Consider the following 19,889-nt stretch of genomic DNA (forward strand, 5'->3'; position numbering starts at 1 on the left):
CTAGACTTCCAGGGATTTTACCAATATCGCTTTTAACTACCTAAGGCCCTGTTCACACAGAGTTTTTTTGCAGGCAGAAAAAAATCTGCCTCAGAATTCCTTCAGGAATTTTGAGCCAGATTTTGAACTGCCTGCACTTAATTTTGTGCATTTTTCCACAGCGTTTTTCGCCCGTGGCCATTGAAGCTGATGTAAAACACAACGAAAAACGCTCAAAAACCAGCACCGCAGGATTTTTTTGCCTCCCATTGATTTCAATGGGAATTCAGAGGCGGAGACCGCAGCAAAAAAGGATATGCCGCCTTTTTTTCCCCGCAAGCGGCCAAAAACCGCCCAGGTAAAGAAAAACGCCTCTGCCTCCAACTGAAATCAAAGGAGGGCAATTTTGACCGTTTTTTGGCGCTCATTCTGACGCGGTTTCCGTGTGAACTGACTCTTAAGACAACCAGGGATATTGCCACAAACCTCTTCATCACCCCAGACCAGCAGCGCTGCTATTATTAATGGTTTTACTACTCCAGATTCCCAGGGATTTTACTATTATTCCCTTTATGGACCACCAGGGATGCTACTATTAACCATTGCACCACTATAGACCACCACAGATATTCCAATTACCCTTCCACTACCTTAGACCATAATGGATATTAAAATTTTCTGAAAATCCACTTAGTATTGTGATGATGCATGATGGTATTTTTGGATATGGAGTGTCAATAGTAAATGGACACAGCGAGTCAGTATTATTTGGGCACTTTGTGGTGGTATTATTTAGGCACTGTATAGCGGCAAATGACTGCATACCAAAGAAGTAGACCATGTGACTTTTGTTTTTTGCCCAAGACCACCTTTTTCTAAGTGCTCATTCTGTTCCTGCAGGTAAGGACTCACTATTCATCATATTACCAAAGAACCCCCTAAATGATGACATCACCGCTCCTCACTATCAAGGACATCACCGCTCCTCACTATCAAGGACATCACCGCTCCTCACTATCAATGACATGACCGCTCCTCACTATCAATGACATCACTGCTCCTCACTATCAATGACATAACCGCCCCTCACTATCAATGACATCACCGCTCCTCACTATCAATGACATAACCGCTCCTCACTATCAATGACATGACCGCTCCTCACTATCAATGACATCACCGCTCCTCACTATCAATGACATAACCGCCCCTCACTATCAATGACATCACCGCTCCTCACTATCAATGACATAACTGCTCCTCACTATCAATGACATCACCGCTCCTCACTATCAATGACATCACCGCTCCTCACTATCAATGACATAACCGCTCCTCACTATCAATGACATCACCGCTCCTCACTATCAATGACATGACCGCTCCTCACTATCAATGACATGACCGCTCCTCACTATCAATGACATCACCGCTCCTCACTATCAATAACATCACCGCTCCTCACTATCAATGACATCACCGCTCCTCACTATCAATGACATCACCGCTCCTCACTATCAATGACATCACCGCTCCTCACTATCAATGACATCACGGCTCCTCACTATCAATGACATCACCGCTCCTCACTATCAATGACATCACCGCTCCTCACTATTAATGACATTACCGCTCCTCGCTATCAATGACATCACCGCTCCTCACTATCAATGACATCACGGCTCCTCACTATCAATGACATCACGGCTCCTCACTATCAATGACATCACCGCTCCTCACTATCAATGACATCACCGCTCCTCACTATTAATGACATTACCGCTCCTCGCTATCAATGACATCACCGCTCCTCACTATCAATGACATCACGGCTCCTCACTATCAATGACATCACGGCTCCTCACTATCAATGACATCACCGCTCCTCACTATCAATGACATCACCGCTCCTCACTATTAATGACATTACCGCTCCTCGCTATCAATGACATCACCGCTCCTCACTATCAATGACATGACCGCTCCTCACTATCAATGACATAACCGCTCCTCACTATCAATGACATGACCGCTCCTCACTATCAATGACATCACCGCTCCTCACTATCAATGACATAACCGCCCCTCACTATCAATGACATCACCGCTCCTCACTATCAATGACATAACTGCTCCTCACTATCAATGACATCACCGCTCCTCACTATCAATGACATCACCGCTCCTCACTATCAATGACATAACCGCTCCTCACTATCAATGACATGACCGCTCCTCACTATCAATGACATGACCGCTCCTCACTATCAATGACATGACCGCTCCTCACTATCAATGACATCACCGCTTCTCACTATCAATAACATCACCGCTCCTCACTATCAATGACATCACCGCTCCTCACTATCAATGACATCACCGCTCCTCACTATCAATGACATCACCGCTCCTCACTATCAATGACATCACGGCTCCTCACTATCAATGACATCACCGCTCCTCACTATCAATGACATCACCGCTCCTCACTATTAATGACATTACCGCTCCTCGCTATCAATGACATCACCGCTCCTCACTATCAATGACATCACGGCTCCTCACTATCAATGACATCACAGCTCCTCACTATCAATGACATCACCGCTCCTCACTATCAATGACATCACCGCTCCTCACTATTAATGACATTACCGCTCCTCGCTATCAATGACATCACCGCTCCTCACTATCAATGACATCACCGCTCCTCACTATCAATGACATCACCCCTCCTCACTATCAATGACATCACCGCTCCTCACTATTAATGACATGTTCCATTCACACTACATAGGTTACAATGTAAAGAACGATTTATGAAAGATGACGCGACCCATCACAAGGCCGTAACGTCCGTCTTACGACATACTGGAAACTCACAAAAGAATCATTGTTTCCTGACGTTCATCTCAGTCCCCAACGCTGCGCAATTCAAGTTCTTTACAGAGAAAAATGGAGTAGCACCCGGGAGTCCGCTGTGATTTAACAAGTACCGGTGTGTGATCAGAGTAATTACCAGCAATTGGCAGACTCTGCAGGTTAAATGGACTGTATCGCCTGTCAATTCCAATGTTTCCATTTTACTACGTAAAAAATCACGTCTGGAATATTCTGTAGAATCAGATCGGACATTTGGCAAATTGAATTGAAAAAAAAAAGTAAAAAGAAAAAAGTTTTCCATTCTAGGAAGTCCCCAGAGAATACAGATGCAGCATTACATACTCATTCTAATCACAGATTTGACTTTTGGTTCATTTTTCTATGTCCTTTAACATTTAAATGCACCAGAGTAATTGCCTGCTGGGAAGGCACCTATAGCTCTGTTCATCCTGATCTTCCTGGTTCCTGAATAAAATGCAAAAATCTACAGTAAAGACTGACACTTCCAAAGGCAAAGTTGTAGGAGAAAGGGAGAAGGAAGACGCGAATGTAACTCTGCTCATCCTCATTATTCACTAGCACCTCCGTGCCTCGTACCTCAGTGACCTCACCAGTTCTTCATGTTATACCATATATTATTTTATTACAGGGTATTAGGGCATTGTATTCACCACAGACATGGGCTCAGCTGTTTTAGGACAAGCTGTGCTGCTGCTCCATACAGGATCCCATAGGGCACTGGCAGGGATTAGATGTCCATGTGGCTTCCCTGCCATGTTACTGGGATTACCCCTCCTCATAAAATAATAGGGAATTGCTATATAAGACTGCCCCCAATATACCCCCATAGGATTACCCACACTCTAAGCAATATCCTAATCCTATAATCACTTTCAAAATAAGTGCCCCCCTCAATGAAAGAACAGACAAATGGGTAAAGGCGTTGGTCCTGGCCCTTTAACCATGCCATCTGCAAATGACCGGCCCCTTACCCCATTCATGTAGACCAGAATCTTATTATGTAAGAGTAAAAGTCCCTAGGTCTTAATGTCCAGTCCCTGACCTTCTACCTGCGCAGGGGGGCCAGGCACTCCCAAGGCAGGGGTGTACTTACTTTTAAAAGGATGCTTCTATTTAAAGTGAACCTGCCCTATATTATCCAGTAGTCCCAGATTTCTCCTAGATGATAAAGTTGCCTGTCCCCACTACTTCTGGCGATCAGACGCTGTGCATGGAAGGAAACCTCCGGCTGTACATAGCACTTACCTTCCCCATAATGCATCATTGTGTCTGTGATGTGTGGCAGTAAAGCTGACGGCTCCAATACTCTCACTTTCTTCTTTGGCTCATGATGATGTCACACGGCGCTTTGCGGACTCTGGAAGACAAGCAGTTTGCAGGTTGTGTGAGTTGGGCGATGTGTTGAGCCAATTCATCATGCTTTGTGTGTTAATGAGAGGCTCAAGCATAGCAGAGTCTATAGAGGAGCGCAGAAGAACGGGAGTGAATCAACCGTCAGCGCCTGGATCTGAGGGACTGCAGCCCTGTGATTAGAATCCTCAATCAGGGACTCCAGCAAGTCCTCGGAGTCACAGGGGGAAGAACAAGCTCCTTCCTCAGTCTTCTCTCTACCAGTGATGGGATACAAACAGCGAGAGATCCCAGCGTTAATGGCCGGCAATTTAGACTGGGCGGAAACGGAGAAATATCAAAGTTTTGGAACAGAACGCTGCGTGTGCAAGTTAAAAAGCAATGAGCAGAAGCCGAGGAGCCTTCAGAGACTCATTTTCTGGGTGACCACATGGAAACGTCAAAGGCCTCAGATAGAGAGACTGGAGCTATGATAAGTCTAAAAGAAGGGAAAAAAATGACACTGCTCCCTAGAAATAAGGTGAGGTGTCCCTAATATTCTTTTATGGGGTATGTACACTTTTGCAACAATGATTTTTCTATTGCTTCAATGCAAAATATAAAATGAAGCGATGTAGCAAATAGTCTTGATTGAAATTCTCCTACCGTTTTGTGTGTACAGCTACTATGCAGAACTATGGGTTTCCATGGTTACAGACTACAAATAAACCCCATGTGTAGTCTGATCCTGCAATCATGCGTCACTCCGGTCCCTCTGCCGCCCCTTCTTGATGGTGAAAGAAGAGGCAAATGCAAGAGAGTAACACAAGACTGCAGGATCAGACTACACAGGGCTGGTTTGTAGTCTGTAACCACGGAGACACATAGACCTGCATAGGTGCTGCAGACACAAAATGGGAGGAGATTTTTAACCAAATTTTTTTCAAAGGTGACCAACCCTTTATTTTACATTCACTGAAATAATAATAATAAATAATAATAATAATGCTAATAATAATAATAAAAATCAAGTTGCAAAAGTGTTCATACCCCTTAATTCCCTTTTGGCCTTTTAGTAAAAAAGTCTCCACAAAAAAAAAATCTTCTCACTAGTTGTATCTGTTTCTGAAAAAATCAAAGGTCACCAACTAATATTGCCATCATTACAGATTCCACAGGTGTTCACAACACAGTCCCCACCTAAAAGTATTCCAAATTATGCAGCAATATATAAGAGCAACTACAGATTTTCTATTCAGGAGTCTGGGAGAGCTGGGTGGAAACCCTACTAATCAACTGTAATGACAGATGTATTGATAATTACCCAGCTTTCCCAGATACCAATACAGTAGACCTAGCCCTATAGAATTACATGATTAAATTCTGAGATCTTGCAGCTGCCACTAGGGGGAGCTGACTGAGAATTGATTTATTATCGTTCTATACAAGCTGAATAAGTCTGCGTGCAGTGAGCTCCCCCTAGTGGAGGCTGCAGGTACAACTTTATCAAGCAATCTAATGGCTGTGTGAAGGAATGAAGGGGATTTGGAGCTCTGTATTAGAAAATCAGAGCTCTAAACCTTATAAAAAAAATATTAAGAAATTGCTGAGCACAGATTAAATACAAAAATGCTCGGTGCTTTTTGACCCTACAGAACATTAAATCCGGTAATTTTCGGTGAGCGGAGTAATTACATTACAATCCTCGCTGTCATTTTCCTCATGATAAATGTAAATGACGTCCTGTCTGCTTTATTTAGCCGCCTGTAACTAATTGTCCGATTATAGATGGAACATTTAGTCTATAGTGCTGCCGAAATGTATCACAGGCCTCCTATGAACGTCTCCATCACCAGCGACGATCGATCGGATTCATACTTTGGGTTTTCTCTATTTAAATGTCAGCTCATGGAGCATCTTTCATCCTAATTCTGTCCCTATAATCCTCAGGATGACTGTATTATTAGACACAATGTATCCAGTTCTACTTGCACTGATACAATCACCCCCAATCAGAGCCGTCCTGTGCTTAAAGGGAAACTCCAGCAAAAAATGGAATTCTCCACTGCTTACATTCACGAAGAAGTCAGTCCGGCGACATGCACCATAAATGTACGGTGTAGGGAGCCGGTATTTGGCACATTTTTGGCGCTGTCATTGAGGGGGCATAGCCTGCCGGCGTGATCACTTTTGATTGACAGCTGCCTCCATGTGGAAACGGCCAGAATCAGCAAAACTCTCATACAGGGCATCACAAGGGATGGGGGATCTATCTCGTGGCTGGTCGTCGGAATGCCCCCAGAGCTCCTGTGGGATCCCCTGTTAGGGCATAACCCTCAGACCCTACGTATGACATTGGCTTGAGAAAATCCCTGCGAGGCCGAAACTTTACCTTTTATTAGAATGTCTTAATAAAGTTTATTTTTTAATCCATATCCAGCGCCTTGGAAACCCTAATCTTCTATGTGCACTTCTCACCTTCACACCCGAGTCCATGTATCTCAATGTGCTAAAATCTCTCCGATACCTGAAGATTACACTTAAATAATGAATGAGCTTCAATATAAAGGAGTCTGCAGAGGACGAGCAGCATCAAGGTCAGGCTCCAGATCCGACCTCTTTATTACCTGTGGTCAGTGGCAGGTGATCGCAGGTGCAGCTTTGACCTATAAACCTGGAGGTCACACATGGTTTCTTTTTTTTTTCTGTAATGCTGGGCCTGGTGCTGTATGGATTATTCAGGCCTTTAGGGTGCTGCAGAACATCACACCCTGTTTGGCAGATTAATATTGATACAACCTATGAAGCAGAACATCTCATTACTATAATCTAAGAAACATGGAAAATTGAGGTTTTATTCCCCTAAAGACCAAATTCATTCCTATACTTAAATAATGTTCCTTCCTCCTCTTGTAAACTCCCCCCAACCCCTAGGAGAATTTTTCACTGTGGCACGTCTGGTAGCTGAAAACTCTATCTATCTATCTATCTATCTATCTATCTATCTATCTATCTATCTATCTATCTATCTATCTATCTATCTATCTATCTCATATCTATCTATCTATCTATCTATCTATCTCATATCTATCTATCTATCTATCTATCTCATATCTATCTATCTATCTATCTATCTATCTATCTATCTATCTATCCATCCATCCATCCATCCATCCATCCATCCATCCATCCATCCATCCATCCATCCATCCATCCATCCATCCATCTATCTATCTATCTGTCTATTTGTCTATCTGTCTGTCTGTCTGTCTATCTATCTTCTGTCACTCTTAGGGCATGGCCCCACGTGGCGGTTTTCCTCCGCAGCTGTCCGCATCAATGGCGCACAGAATCTGCGTTGCAGATTCTGCGGTGGATCTGCCCAAAATGTGCAGTAAATTGATGCGGACTGGCCGTTGCGTATTGAGGTAAAAGTGCTTCCCTTCTCTCTATTCAGTGCAGGATAGAGAGAAGGGCCAGCACTTTCCCTTGTGAAAGTAAACGAATTTCATACTTACCGGCCGTTGTCTTGGTGACGCGTCCCTCTTTCGGCATCCAACCCGACCTCCCTGGATGACGCGGCAGTCCATGTGACCGCTGCAGCCTGTGATTGGCTGCAGCCGTCACTTAGACTGAAACGTCATCCTGGGAAGCCGGACTGGAGACAGAAGCAGGGAGTTCTTGGTAAGTATGAACTTCTATTTTTTTGACAGGTTGCTGTATATTGGGATCGGTAGTCACTGTCCCGGGTGCAGAAACAGTTACTGCCGATCGCTTAACTCTTTCAGCACCCTGGACAGTGACTATTTACTGACGTCTCCTAGCAACGCTCCCGTAATTCCGGGAGCCCCATTGACTTCCTCAGTCTGGCTGTAGACCTAGAAATACATAGGTCCAGCCAGAATGAAGAAATGTCATGGCAAAAAACCAATACGCTCCGCAGCACACATAACATGTGCATGACAGCTGCGGACTTCATTGCGGAAATTAGAATCTCCATTGAAGTCAATGGAGAACTTCCGCCATGAGTCCGCAACCAGTCCGCCACAACTCCGCAACATCCATTGCATGCTGCGGACACCAAATTCCGCACCGCAGCCTATGCTCCGCAGCGGAATTTTCAGCCTCGTCTAAACGAAGCCTACTAAAAAGAAGTGGAAGGCAATGGAGAAACGGCTCCGCTGCGGATTAACGCTGCGGAGTGTCCGCTGCGGAATTCAAGAGCAATTCCGCCACGTGTGGCTTTGCCCTTATACAAGTCCTATATCATTGGCAGGGTACACAGTAACATTTTCCAGATTTCCGCCTGTCTAGCCTCTGGGACATGGGTCGCTGATATGAAGCCTCTCCAGGGTGCATGTCGCCGGGGTCCTCAGGAATAATCCGCTGCATTAGCGTCACTCGCTTCTCTTCACTTTGTTCTGAATATCTCTGTAATGTGCTTTTTGCAGCACTTGAAACAAAGTCAAAGTCTCTGATTGATAGAATAATTATTGTAATTTTTACCCTCTGGAAACAAGCAGAACGACTTTAATGACTGTTTCTGACCGGAGACAATGAGTCAGGTAAATACGCTGTGAGGCGGGGATGAGGCCCTGCGCTGCCTGCGAGGCGTGTCCGCGAGAAACGACGTGTCTGATAATATGTCATTACTCGAGTGCTTCTTCTAAGTGGACCTCCGCCTCCTAATGACTTCTCCTTCAGTGGAAAATGAACATAATTATTCCTCGTCTACTCCTTTCTCGCTCAGGAAGAAAAAATCTGCTCAGAAAAAAGTAGATTGTGAATTAAAGGAAAACTCCATTCTCCATATAACGTTACACTGACGCCCCCTATAGGAGACCTATAAGGATTTCTGTTCTCCCAACCTCCAGTCTCTACATCTTTCTCATTTTGGGAAGAGCTTAGCTATCACATGACTGCGTGCACCCGGCAATTAGGGCGATATAGGGTGAAGGAAATTAGATAAGTGGGAGGAGTCTAAAATAATTGATGGGAACACAGATGTCATGGAAGTTTCAGCCTCGTGTAGCTACAATGTAGAAACCATACTGTAACACTGAATACAAAGAGCACAAAGGCTTCAATAACTAAGACTTGTATCTTTTATGCCAGTCTAAGTAAAGGAAGTAGATGGAACGATACGTGGAAAATGGATTAAAAAATGCACGCTTCTTGAGGCTGGATTCACACGAGCATGTTCGGTCCGTAAAGGACGAAACTTATTTTTGCCGCAAGTCCCGGACCGAACACACTGCAGGGAGCCGGGCTCCTAGCATCATAGTTATGTACGATGCTAGGAGTCCCTGCCTCTCTGCAGGACAACTGTCCCGTACTGTAATCATGTTTTCAGTACGGGACAGTTGTCCTGCAGTGAGGCAGGGACTCCTAGCGTCGTACATCACTATGATGCCAGGAGCCCGGCTCCCTGCACTGTGTTCGGTCTGGGACTTCCGCCCGGTCAATTTACTTCCCGAAAAATACTGCACCCTGAACATGAGATTACCTGGAATCTCATTGACTATGCTGGGACTTTATTACGCTGCGGTTTGCCGCACGCAAAACCCCACATAATACGCATCATGTGCATTGATCGAGAAATTCCTTTAATCCAGAACCACCTGACCGTCTAAAATTGAAAGGGATATTCTGGTTTCAGCAAATACATTTTATTCTTTGTATAATGAAAAGTTATACAATTTTCCAATATACTTTCCACAACAATTCATTAGAGCTTTCAAGATCTCTGCTTGCTGTCCAATGTTTAATTCCACGGGATAAAAATTTCTCCAGGTCATGTGATGGACACACAGGTGCATGGCTCTTTATAAGTCACCGCTCTAATAACTGTAGTAGTAGCAATAGTGGGGGTAGTAGTATCTGTTTAACCCAGTTTTATTAATCATCTTGTATTGACTTTGAATGCCGCAGATAAGGGGCAGGTTTCCAGGCTGGTAGAGGAGACATCTGAGAAGGGACTGGCATGGAGGAGCGTTCTGGCGCGGTGCCAGCCGTATCTTCTGCTGCTCGCACAATATTGAAAAGAAACTCTTTACAGAAGAATTAAAGCTAAGAACACTTGCAATTAAATTCACGTCTCAGATTGTTCACAAGACGCCTTCCCACATAATTGTTCAATTCTGTTACACGGCTTCTCCCCCTGCTCCGACCATCATCGCTAATGGCGTTTGCTGAGGGTTTTCTCTCTTTTTTTTTTTCTCCTGCTAATTTTATTTTATAAAATCACAGAGAAATCAGAACTGAATTGAAATCAGGCAGATTTACAGCGACCTGTGGAAACAGTATAGATATAGGGGGGCAGAAGTCGAGGTAATACCCCGGCCAAGGTACCTGAGGGGGATTAAAGGTCCCTCTGCCCCAAAAGAAGACACCAGGATTATAAATGGGACATGGTAGACAGGGGCCCGGGCACAGAATCTGCGGTGGAGCCCGGGAGCTTCAAGATACGTCTCTGTATAGAAGTGACAACTAACACTTGTACCGGCTCTTTAAATGTGTATCTAAGACTATCATGTGTGATACTGTCTGTTGAACCGTGTATCTAAGGCTATGATTACACTTGAGTCATGGCTTCCGTTCACAATGGAAGTCGTGATGTTGCGCCGGGTCCACTGTACGATGGGCTCAGACGGCACCAATAACTCATGACTCATAACGGCAAGAAAAAATACCAAATACCGTGACGCTGCTAGAAAAGCAACGGAACTGCCGATGAAACCCCTGACAGAGGCGCTGAACGGCAATATATACAAAGCCTTCACCTATTATGTGTGATACTATCTGCTGCGTTGTATCTAAACTTATCCGGTGTGCTACCGTCTGCTGAGCCTGTGTATCTAAACCTATAGTGTGATAATGTCTGCTGAATTGTATCTAAGCTTATCCTGTGTGATACTGTCCGCTGAGCTGTATCTAATCCTTTCCTGTGTGAAATAGTCTTCTCAGCCTTTGCATCTAATCCTATCATGTGTGATACCATCTTTCTAAACTTTGTATCTAAGCCTATCATGTGTGATACTGTCTGCTGAGCTGTGTATCTAAGCCTATCATGTGTGATACCATCTGCTGAGCTGTGTTTCTAATCCTATCATGTGTGATACTGTCTGCTGAGATTTGTATCTAATCCTATTGTGTGATACTGTCTGGTGAGCTGTGTATCTAAGCCCATCATGTGTGATACTGTCTGCTGAGCTGTGTATCTAATCCTAGCATGTGTGATACTGTCTGCTGAGTCGTTGTATCTAATCCTATTATGTGTGATACTGTCTGCTGAGCTATGTATCTAAGCCTATTATATGTGATACTGTCTGCTGAGCTTTGTATCTAAGCCTATCATTTGTGATAATGTCTGATGAGCTGTGTTTCTAATCCTATCATGTGTGATACTGTCTGCTGGGCCCTATATCTAATCCTATAATGTGTGATACTGTCTGCTGAGCTGTGTATCTAATCCTAGCATGTGTGATACTGTCTGCTGAGCTGTGTATCTAATCCTATCATGTGTGATACTGTCCACTGAGCTGTGTATCTAATCCTATCATGTGTGATACTCTCTGCTGAGCTGTGTATCTAATCCTATCATGTGTGATACTGTCTGCTGAGCCACTGTATCTAATCCTATCATGTGTGATACTGTCTGCTGAGCCACTGTATCTAATCCTATCATGTGTGATACTGTCTGCTGAGCTGTGTATTTAATCCTATCATGTGCGATACTGTCTGCTGAGCTGTGTATCTAATCCTATCATGTGTGATACTGTCTGCTTAGCCACTGTATCTAATCCTATCATGTGTGATACTGTCTATTTCCCACCATTCCCCTGTATTTTATTAATAAGGACCTGGGATCATTCATGAAGATGAGGGATATTTGGCCGCTATGTGACTTGTGTCCTGAATCTCTGCAGAATGTCCCTAATGTCTATAGAGAAGGTGCAGCTTCCAGGAAATGAGTGGCAGCGCCGGGTCCAGGGAGATGCTGCGTTCAACACTGGAGAATCCATCGTGACCCCTGCATGAAGCCATCACAGACATAAATCAAAGACACATCAAACCGTCCCGAGGAGCTCGCTGGTGACATTGACATTGCCGGTCAGGAGCTGAGAAGCCCTCACCCTCGTCCTACATCAATCTCCGGGCTCCAGATGAATTTCCTTTTATTACACGTATAATTCTTTGCGGGCACTTTGAGCAAATATCCGGATGACACCTGCATTGCCCTCCCGGCTCCTCATCTCAGGGCTGTCTACCGGGATGGACGACCAATTATTATATTTATATAAAAGGCGTTAGGTAAATTGCAGTATCCGCTTGACCTCTGTCCCTGTGGTGCGCCTTGTCCTTCTCCAGCGAGAGCCGCAATGACCGACCTCATCTTGACTTGTGTCGGCTACATAAAGATATAGAACGCTACTTTGGCTTGATTAAGCACCTTACGTCCCGGCCTCCCTTCATCTGTTCAAGTGCTTCTTAAAGTAGAACGTATGAGGAAACCTTCTTACCCTGCTCAGTCTTGCTGTATTTTATATTTTCCTCAATAGTTTGTTTAGGATTCTATAACTAAATACAAAAACATTAAAAATTATTTTAAAAAATTGTCTTAAAAATACTCATGTGACCTCCAAATCCTCCAAATCCCATGTATAGCCATAGAATTAAAGGATAACATTCTGACTTCCTGTAGCCACCACTAGGGGGAGCTTAGGAGTTACTACATACTGTTTATACACTGAACTCCTGAGCTCCCCCTAGTGATGGTTGCGGGCAGCAAGAATGTAATCGCTTGGCTCCGACCGCTATAAAGATTTAATGTAATATTAATTTAAATTGGGTTCAAAGGTAAAGATTTGGTTGAAATGGATTGTCCACTATGGACAACCCATTTTGATTATGTAGGTCCCCGGGCGACTTTCTGAAACGCTCGGAAAGTGACGATGTTGCTGCAGGGGGAGCGAGCTACAGTATTACATGAGTCCATGTACCATATTGTGTTAAACTGATTTATTGGGATTGTGCTGTGACTTCCTGCTGGGAAAGAGGCAGAAAGAGATGTCTCAGTAAGTGGCTGGACCCAGAGCTGCTCAGTAGAGACCACATATTGGGGAAAATAAGTAAAATGTGAGTATTGAAAGGGTAATGATTTTATGTTTATAACCCCTTTATATAATTATTGGACCCTCAATGTTTATTTGGGAGCCTCATGGCTTTTAATTACAGAAGACCAATACAGTAAAATTCCTTTTTCCTGATAGTCCTGAAAATCGGACAATCTGGCACTTTTTCCTAACACAGAACTACAATATAATGTGTTATTGGTGAAGACGTGAATATGAAAGTTCTCTAAATTTTTATACACTTTGCTATGACTGTCTAATAATCCAGAATATCTGATAATACGGAACCTCAGATACAGATTTAAAAAATTGGGAGATTATATATCAATATAGATACAATTCCAGCTCCCATAGAAGACGTCTCCAGCTTTCCAGTGAAACATTTTTGGTTGACTTGCAGCTGGGCAGCTTGGTAATAACCCTTCAGGACCTTACTGGCTGTCACTCGGCTTTTCCAGGTACAGATACAAAAACCGCTGTATACCAGAAGACTAGAGGGCGGAATCCTGAGAGATAAATTGTGAAACTTCTTTCATAGCAATAATAGCAGATACCATTTATCTTATCCTGACTGCCGACCATAAGGATATCCACTGCTCAAAGAATGTTTTATGCACTATTCTGATAAACCGGAATATCTGCTAATCCGGCATTTATCAGGTTCCGTTAAGGCCTGTAGATAGATTTGATATAGAGCTATAGATAAGAGTGACCAAGATCACATATATATATATATATATATATATACACACATATACAGTGAAGGAAATAAGTATTTGATCCCTTGCTGATTTTGTAAGTTTGCCCACTGTCAAAGACATGACCAGTCTAGAATTTTTAGGATAGGTTAATTTTACCAGTGAGAGATAGATTATATAAAAAAAAAAAAAAGAAAATCACATTGTCAAAATGATATATATTTATTTGCATTGTGCACAGAGAAATAAGTATTTGATCCCTTTGGCAAACAAGACTTAATACTTGGTGGCAAAACCCTTGTTGGCAAGCACAGCAGTCAGACTTTTTTTGTAGTTGATGATGAGGTTTGCACACATATTAGATGGAATTTTGGCCCACTCCTCTTTGCAGATCATCTGTAAATCATTAAGATTTCGAGGCCGTCGCTTGGCAACTCAGATCTTCAGCTCCCTCCATAAGTTTTCGATGGGATTAAGGTCTGGAGACTGGCTAGGCCACTCCATGACCTTAATGTGCTTCTTTTTGAGCCACTCCTTTGTTGCCTTGGCTGTATGTTTCGGGTCATTGTCGTACTGGAAGACCCAGCCACGAGCCATTTTTAATGTCCTGGTGGAGGGAAGGAGGTTGTCACTCAGGATTTGACTGTACATGGCTCCATCCATTCTCCCATTGATGCGGTGAAGTAGTCCTGTGCCCTTAGCAGAGAAACACCCCCAAAACATAATGTTTCCACCTCCATGCTTGACAGTGGGGACGGTGTTCTTTGGGTCATAGGCAGAATTTCTCTTCCTCCAAACACGGCGAGTTGAGTTAATGCCAAAGAGCTAAATTTTAGTCTCATCTGACCACAGCACCTTCTCCCAATCACTCTCAGAATCATCCAGATGTTCATTTGCAAACTTCAAACGGGCCTGTACATGTGCCTTCTTGAGCAGGGGGACCTTGCGGGCACTGCAGGATTTTAATCCATTACGGCGTAATGTGTTACCAATGGTTTTCTTGGTGACTGTGGTCCCAGCTGCCTTGAGATCATTAACAAGTTCCCCCCGTGTAGTTTTCGGCTGAGCTCTCACCTTCCTCAGGATCAAGGATACCCCACGAGGTGAGATTTTGCATGGAGCCCCAGATCGATGTCGAGTGACAGTCATTTTGTATGTCTTCCATTTTCTTCCTATTGCACCAACAGTTGTCTCCTTCTCACCCAGCGTCTTACTTATGGTTTTGTAGCCCATTCCAGCCTTGTGCAGGTCTATGATCTTGTCCCTGACATCCTTAGAAAGCTCTTTGGTCTTGCCCATGTTGTAGAGGTTAGAGTCAGACTGATCATTGAGTCTGTGGACAGGAGTCTTTTATACAGGTGACCATTTAAGACAGCTGTCTTTAATGCAGGCACCAAGTTGATTTGGAGCAGTAACTGGTCTGGAGGAGGCTGAACTCTTAATGGTTGGTCGGGGATCAAATAATTATTTCTCTGTGCACAATGCAAATAAATATATAGAATTTTGACTATGAGATTTTCTGTTTATTTTTTTATATAATCTATCTCTCACTGGTAAAATTAACCTAGCCTAAAAATTCTAGACTGTTCATGACTTTGGCAGTGGGCAAACTTACAAAATCAGCAAGGGATCAAATACTTATTTCCTCCACTGTACATGGATACACGATAGATAGATAGATAGATAGATAGATAGATAGATAGATAGATAGATAGATAGATAGATAGATAGATAGATAGATAGATGATACATAGATAGATGATAGATAGATAGATAGATAGATAGATAGATAGATAGATAGATAGATAGATAGATAGATAGATAGATAGATAGATAGATAGATGATACATAGATAGATGATAGATAGATAGATAGATAGATATGAGATAGATAGATAGATAGATAGATAGATAGATAGATAGATAGATAGATAGATAGATATGAGATAGATAGATAGATAGATAGATAGATAGATAGATAGATAGATATGAGATAGATAGATAGATAGATAGATAGATATGAGATAGATAGATAGATAGACAGATAGATAGATAGATAGATAGATAGATAGATAGATAGATAGATAGATAGATAGATAGATAGATAGATAGATAGATCGATAGCTTCATCCACTGAAGGTGAAATCCTGATCTGTATTCATTATCCTTCATCCCCCTCCTGCTGATCATCCTCTCACCTGCTCTATGTTGAAGAGGGATTATTATCAGGTCGGAGCCCCCAACCAGTCTGTGGATTATTACCCGTAGCCATTAGATGGTGATATTAATCCCTGTGTATACCCTTTCTCATTAGTCTTCATTACTTCTCCCCAGTTACTTTCGTCCTTCTATTGTGTAGAGGTCGCGGCAGCGCTCAGCTCATTTACTCTACATATATTTACTGAGGTCAATTTTTACTTTTCTGTTGAATGTATGTGCAGCTATAACTGGCCTTACACATTAACATATTTCCATGCTCTATCTATCTATCTATCTATCTATCTATCTATCTATCTATCTATCTATCTATCTATCTATCTATCTATCTATCTCATATCTATCTATCTATCTATCTCATATCTATCTATCTCATATCTATCTCATATCTATCTATCTATCTATCTATCTATCTCATATCTATCTCATATCTATCTCATATCTATCTCATATCTATCTCATATCTATCTATCTATCTATCTATCTATCTATCTATCTATCTATCTATCTATCTATCTATCTATCTATCTCATATCTATCTATCTATCTATCTATCTCATATCTATCTATCTATCTATCTCATATCTATCTATCTATCTATCTATCTCATATCTATCTATCTATCTATCTATCTATCTATCTCATATCTATCTATCTATCTCATATCTATCTATCTCATATCTATCTATCTATCTATCTCATATCTATCTATCTATCTATCTCATATCTATCTATCTATCTATCTCATATCTATCTATCTATCTATCTATCTATCTATCTATCTATCTATCTATCTCATATCTATCTATCTATCTCATATCTATCTATCTCATATCTATCTATCTATCTCATATCTATCTATCTATCTATCTATCTCATATCTATCTATCTCATATCTATCTATCTCATATCTATCTATCTCATATCTATCTATCTATCTATCTATCTATCTCATATCTATCTATCTCATATCTATCTATCTCATATCTATCTATCTCATATCTATCTATCTCATATCTATCTATCTCATATCTATCTATCTATCTATCTATCTATCTATCTATCTATCTATCTATCTATCAATCTCTCTAGCTCCTATTTGTCCATCTCTGTGGAATTACTATAGAGTCATATAGACCCTTTTCTTACATAGAATGTATCCTTGTGAAACATATGATGTATCTCCCCTCACAATGTATTACACGTCACCCCGTCCATTGTGAGATTGATTGATCAGCAGTGAGACCTCCTTATATTTCATCCTAACAGGCTCTAAATCATATCACAGGGATTGGGATTAAAAAGAGTCACTGATAACAAAATGTTCTATGGAACTGAAAGGCCGTAAACCACAATTAACTGCTCCACCAACTCATCATCATCTGCGCTCCACTCATCACCTCCATCTTTATATGGCATCTGACACCCAATCTCCGCTCAGGACTCCGGCCGTATTAAGACGTGTCATTCAGACTTGATAGTTTTCCTCCAAATTTTCCCCAAAGTCATAAATAGAATTTCTGCTTAGCGCTCAATGTTCTAATGAGCTCCAATGTGTCAATCTTTGGACTCGACTATCCGGGATATGGAACGCTGTCAGATAAATGGATAAGTGGAAAGAAAGAAGCACAAATTGGGATGTTGAAACATCAGGGACCTCATATTAACCGCGACAGGTACTTAAAGGAGAGGGATGTGGTGGGTCATCTTGTAAGGATGACAGTGACGGAGCGTTCCCCCTCTCATCTTATCATATCATTAGCGTCTCCTGATACAAGTAACAATCTTATTACGGCCACAAGTCTGTGCGATCCAGGACGTGACTTTGAGGGTTTTATTTTTATTTATTTTTATTTTTTTGTTCACTTCTCCGTGGGGCTCAAACTCTCAGTATTTGACGTTTTAATTTTGGGCCGCGGGGATTGAGCTTTCAGTCGTAAGCCATAGAAATAATTGGTTATTGTCTTGTTTCTCTATTATTGTACTAGGAACGATACATCGTTTGCTACATTGTATAAAAAAGTAAACAAATAAGTATCCAATATAAAATGTATTCAGTGCGGACCAGGGTGCACAAACTGTTCGAGGAGACAAGGATGGGTGTTGGTTACACTTAGTTTAACCTCTTATCTTTACCCCAATTAGCAGTCCTGACCTAGGAAAGGGTCTCCATAAACCCCACAATTTTAGCAAAACAGAAATGAGGGAATGGGCCCAGTGGTCTCGTGGCCCATCTCTGCCCTATGGGAAGGGACGTTAAAAATAGCACTGTCTGGATGTTAGGGTGAGATCGTGTGAACTAAAGGAGGTGGTACCAATATTGACCCTATAGGTCTATGTGGAGCAGCAGAGGCACAATGGGCACCCCGTCTACCCCACTCCTGGCTTAACAAGCATAGAGTATATCCCTATATACCCTTCAAACTCATTGGCATCTTCCCCAGATTGCTGGTCACTGACATCGGCACATACTATCGCTTTGGTTCGTGCTCACATCGATTTAGTGTTAATGTTTCCAAGAATCACTCAGCAGAATTCTGAACTTTGAAAGCAGCTCTGGATGTGACTAGAGTATAATTGGATCATCATAGGCAGAGGCGTCGCTATAGAGGGTGCAGTGGTAGCAGTGGCACCCCATCCCACCCAAAGGACACCTGCCATATAAAATGGCACCATTATTATAAATGGCACATGGTAGGTGGGGGCCCTATTAGAAATTTTACATTAGGGCCCAGGAACTTCAAGTTTCACCTAAACCTTTCTAATTAGTTTCTTATAGTAATAGATTATAAAGTGTTAAAATGAATGTCCTTATTGTAAGACCATGATATTCTAAAATCAATATTCTGTGCTGATTACTTTCATAATTTATCTTTATAGGGGTCAGAGTTCACTCTTTATCCCTTTAAGGACGTAGCGAGTTTTTTAATCTCCGCATTCTGAAAGCCATACGTTTTTTATGGGGGTCTTACTCGTGGCACCCCTGCTCGTATGAGTGCTGGAGCCTCTTCTATGATTTTATTTCTGTCCGTACTTGCACACGATGTTCCTTTCGTAGCGGCTGTGCAAGATATTGCTGCGTTGTCTATGATAGAGAATGGGAAAGCGCTGCAATACCTTCCATTTTAGGGGTGGACATGGGTTTTGATGGTGAAAATTCCCTTTAATTCAAAATGTATGAGTATTTTATGCCAAATATCGTCATTCTGAGTAAATCGGAATGTTTGTCATTTTCTAGTAAATCCATAAAATGAGTACGAATCTGGGAACGCGGCTGCACATTGTGCTGGAAAGTTCCAGGCGCATTTTAAATCCACTAAACTAAGCAGGCAGCTAAATCAGCAAACCTGAAATGTGATTTCCTCGGGTTCTGCTGCTGGTTAATGGGTTTGTGTAATTATTCAGGTGAATGCGCCGGGGTGTTCGCCATCGCCAGCGTCTTACAGATAATGGGCAGAGCTGGAGTTCTAATTGTGTAAGGATAAGTGGTCGTATTGTGGAATGTTCTGCTTGTCTGTCACTGGGAAACAAATGCAGATTATTTCCACCTTATCTCAGCTATGGGATAAGCGGCACAGGAATCAGAGACGAGCAGAAAACAATAATATAACAATAACAAATAACTAAGA

The 19,889-nt window shown here is 42.2% G+C and overlaps 1 protein-coding gene across 5 annotated transcripts in view; it reads right to left on the reverse strand.

The window, feature by feature from the left end:
- Positions 1–19,889, reverse strand: part of DAB1 (DAB adaptor protein 1) — a 721,439-nt gene that overhangs the window by 267,127 nt on the left and 434,423 nt on the right. For 4 of the 5 annotated variants that reach the window (XM_075832692.1, XM_075832691.1, XM_075832694.1 and 1 more), the window contains exon 4: positions 4,129–4,240. The exons of the other annotated variant lie outside the window; for it this stretch is intronic. The gene's annotated coding sequence lies outside the window, so the exon portion shown is untranslated. The remainder of the gene's footprint in view (positions 1–4,128; positions 4,241–19,889) is intronic. 5 annotated transcript variants of the gene reach the window in all.

The sequence above is a fragment of the Rhinoderma darwinii genome, chromosome 7 (genome assembly GCF_050947455.1).
Source record: "Rhinoderma darwinii isolate aRhiDar2 chromosome 7, aRhiDar2.hap1, whole genome shotgun sequence".
NCBI classification, from domain to species: Eukaryota; Metazoa; Chordata; class Amphibia; order Anura; family Rhinodermatidae; genus Rhinoderma; species Rhinoderma darwinii.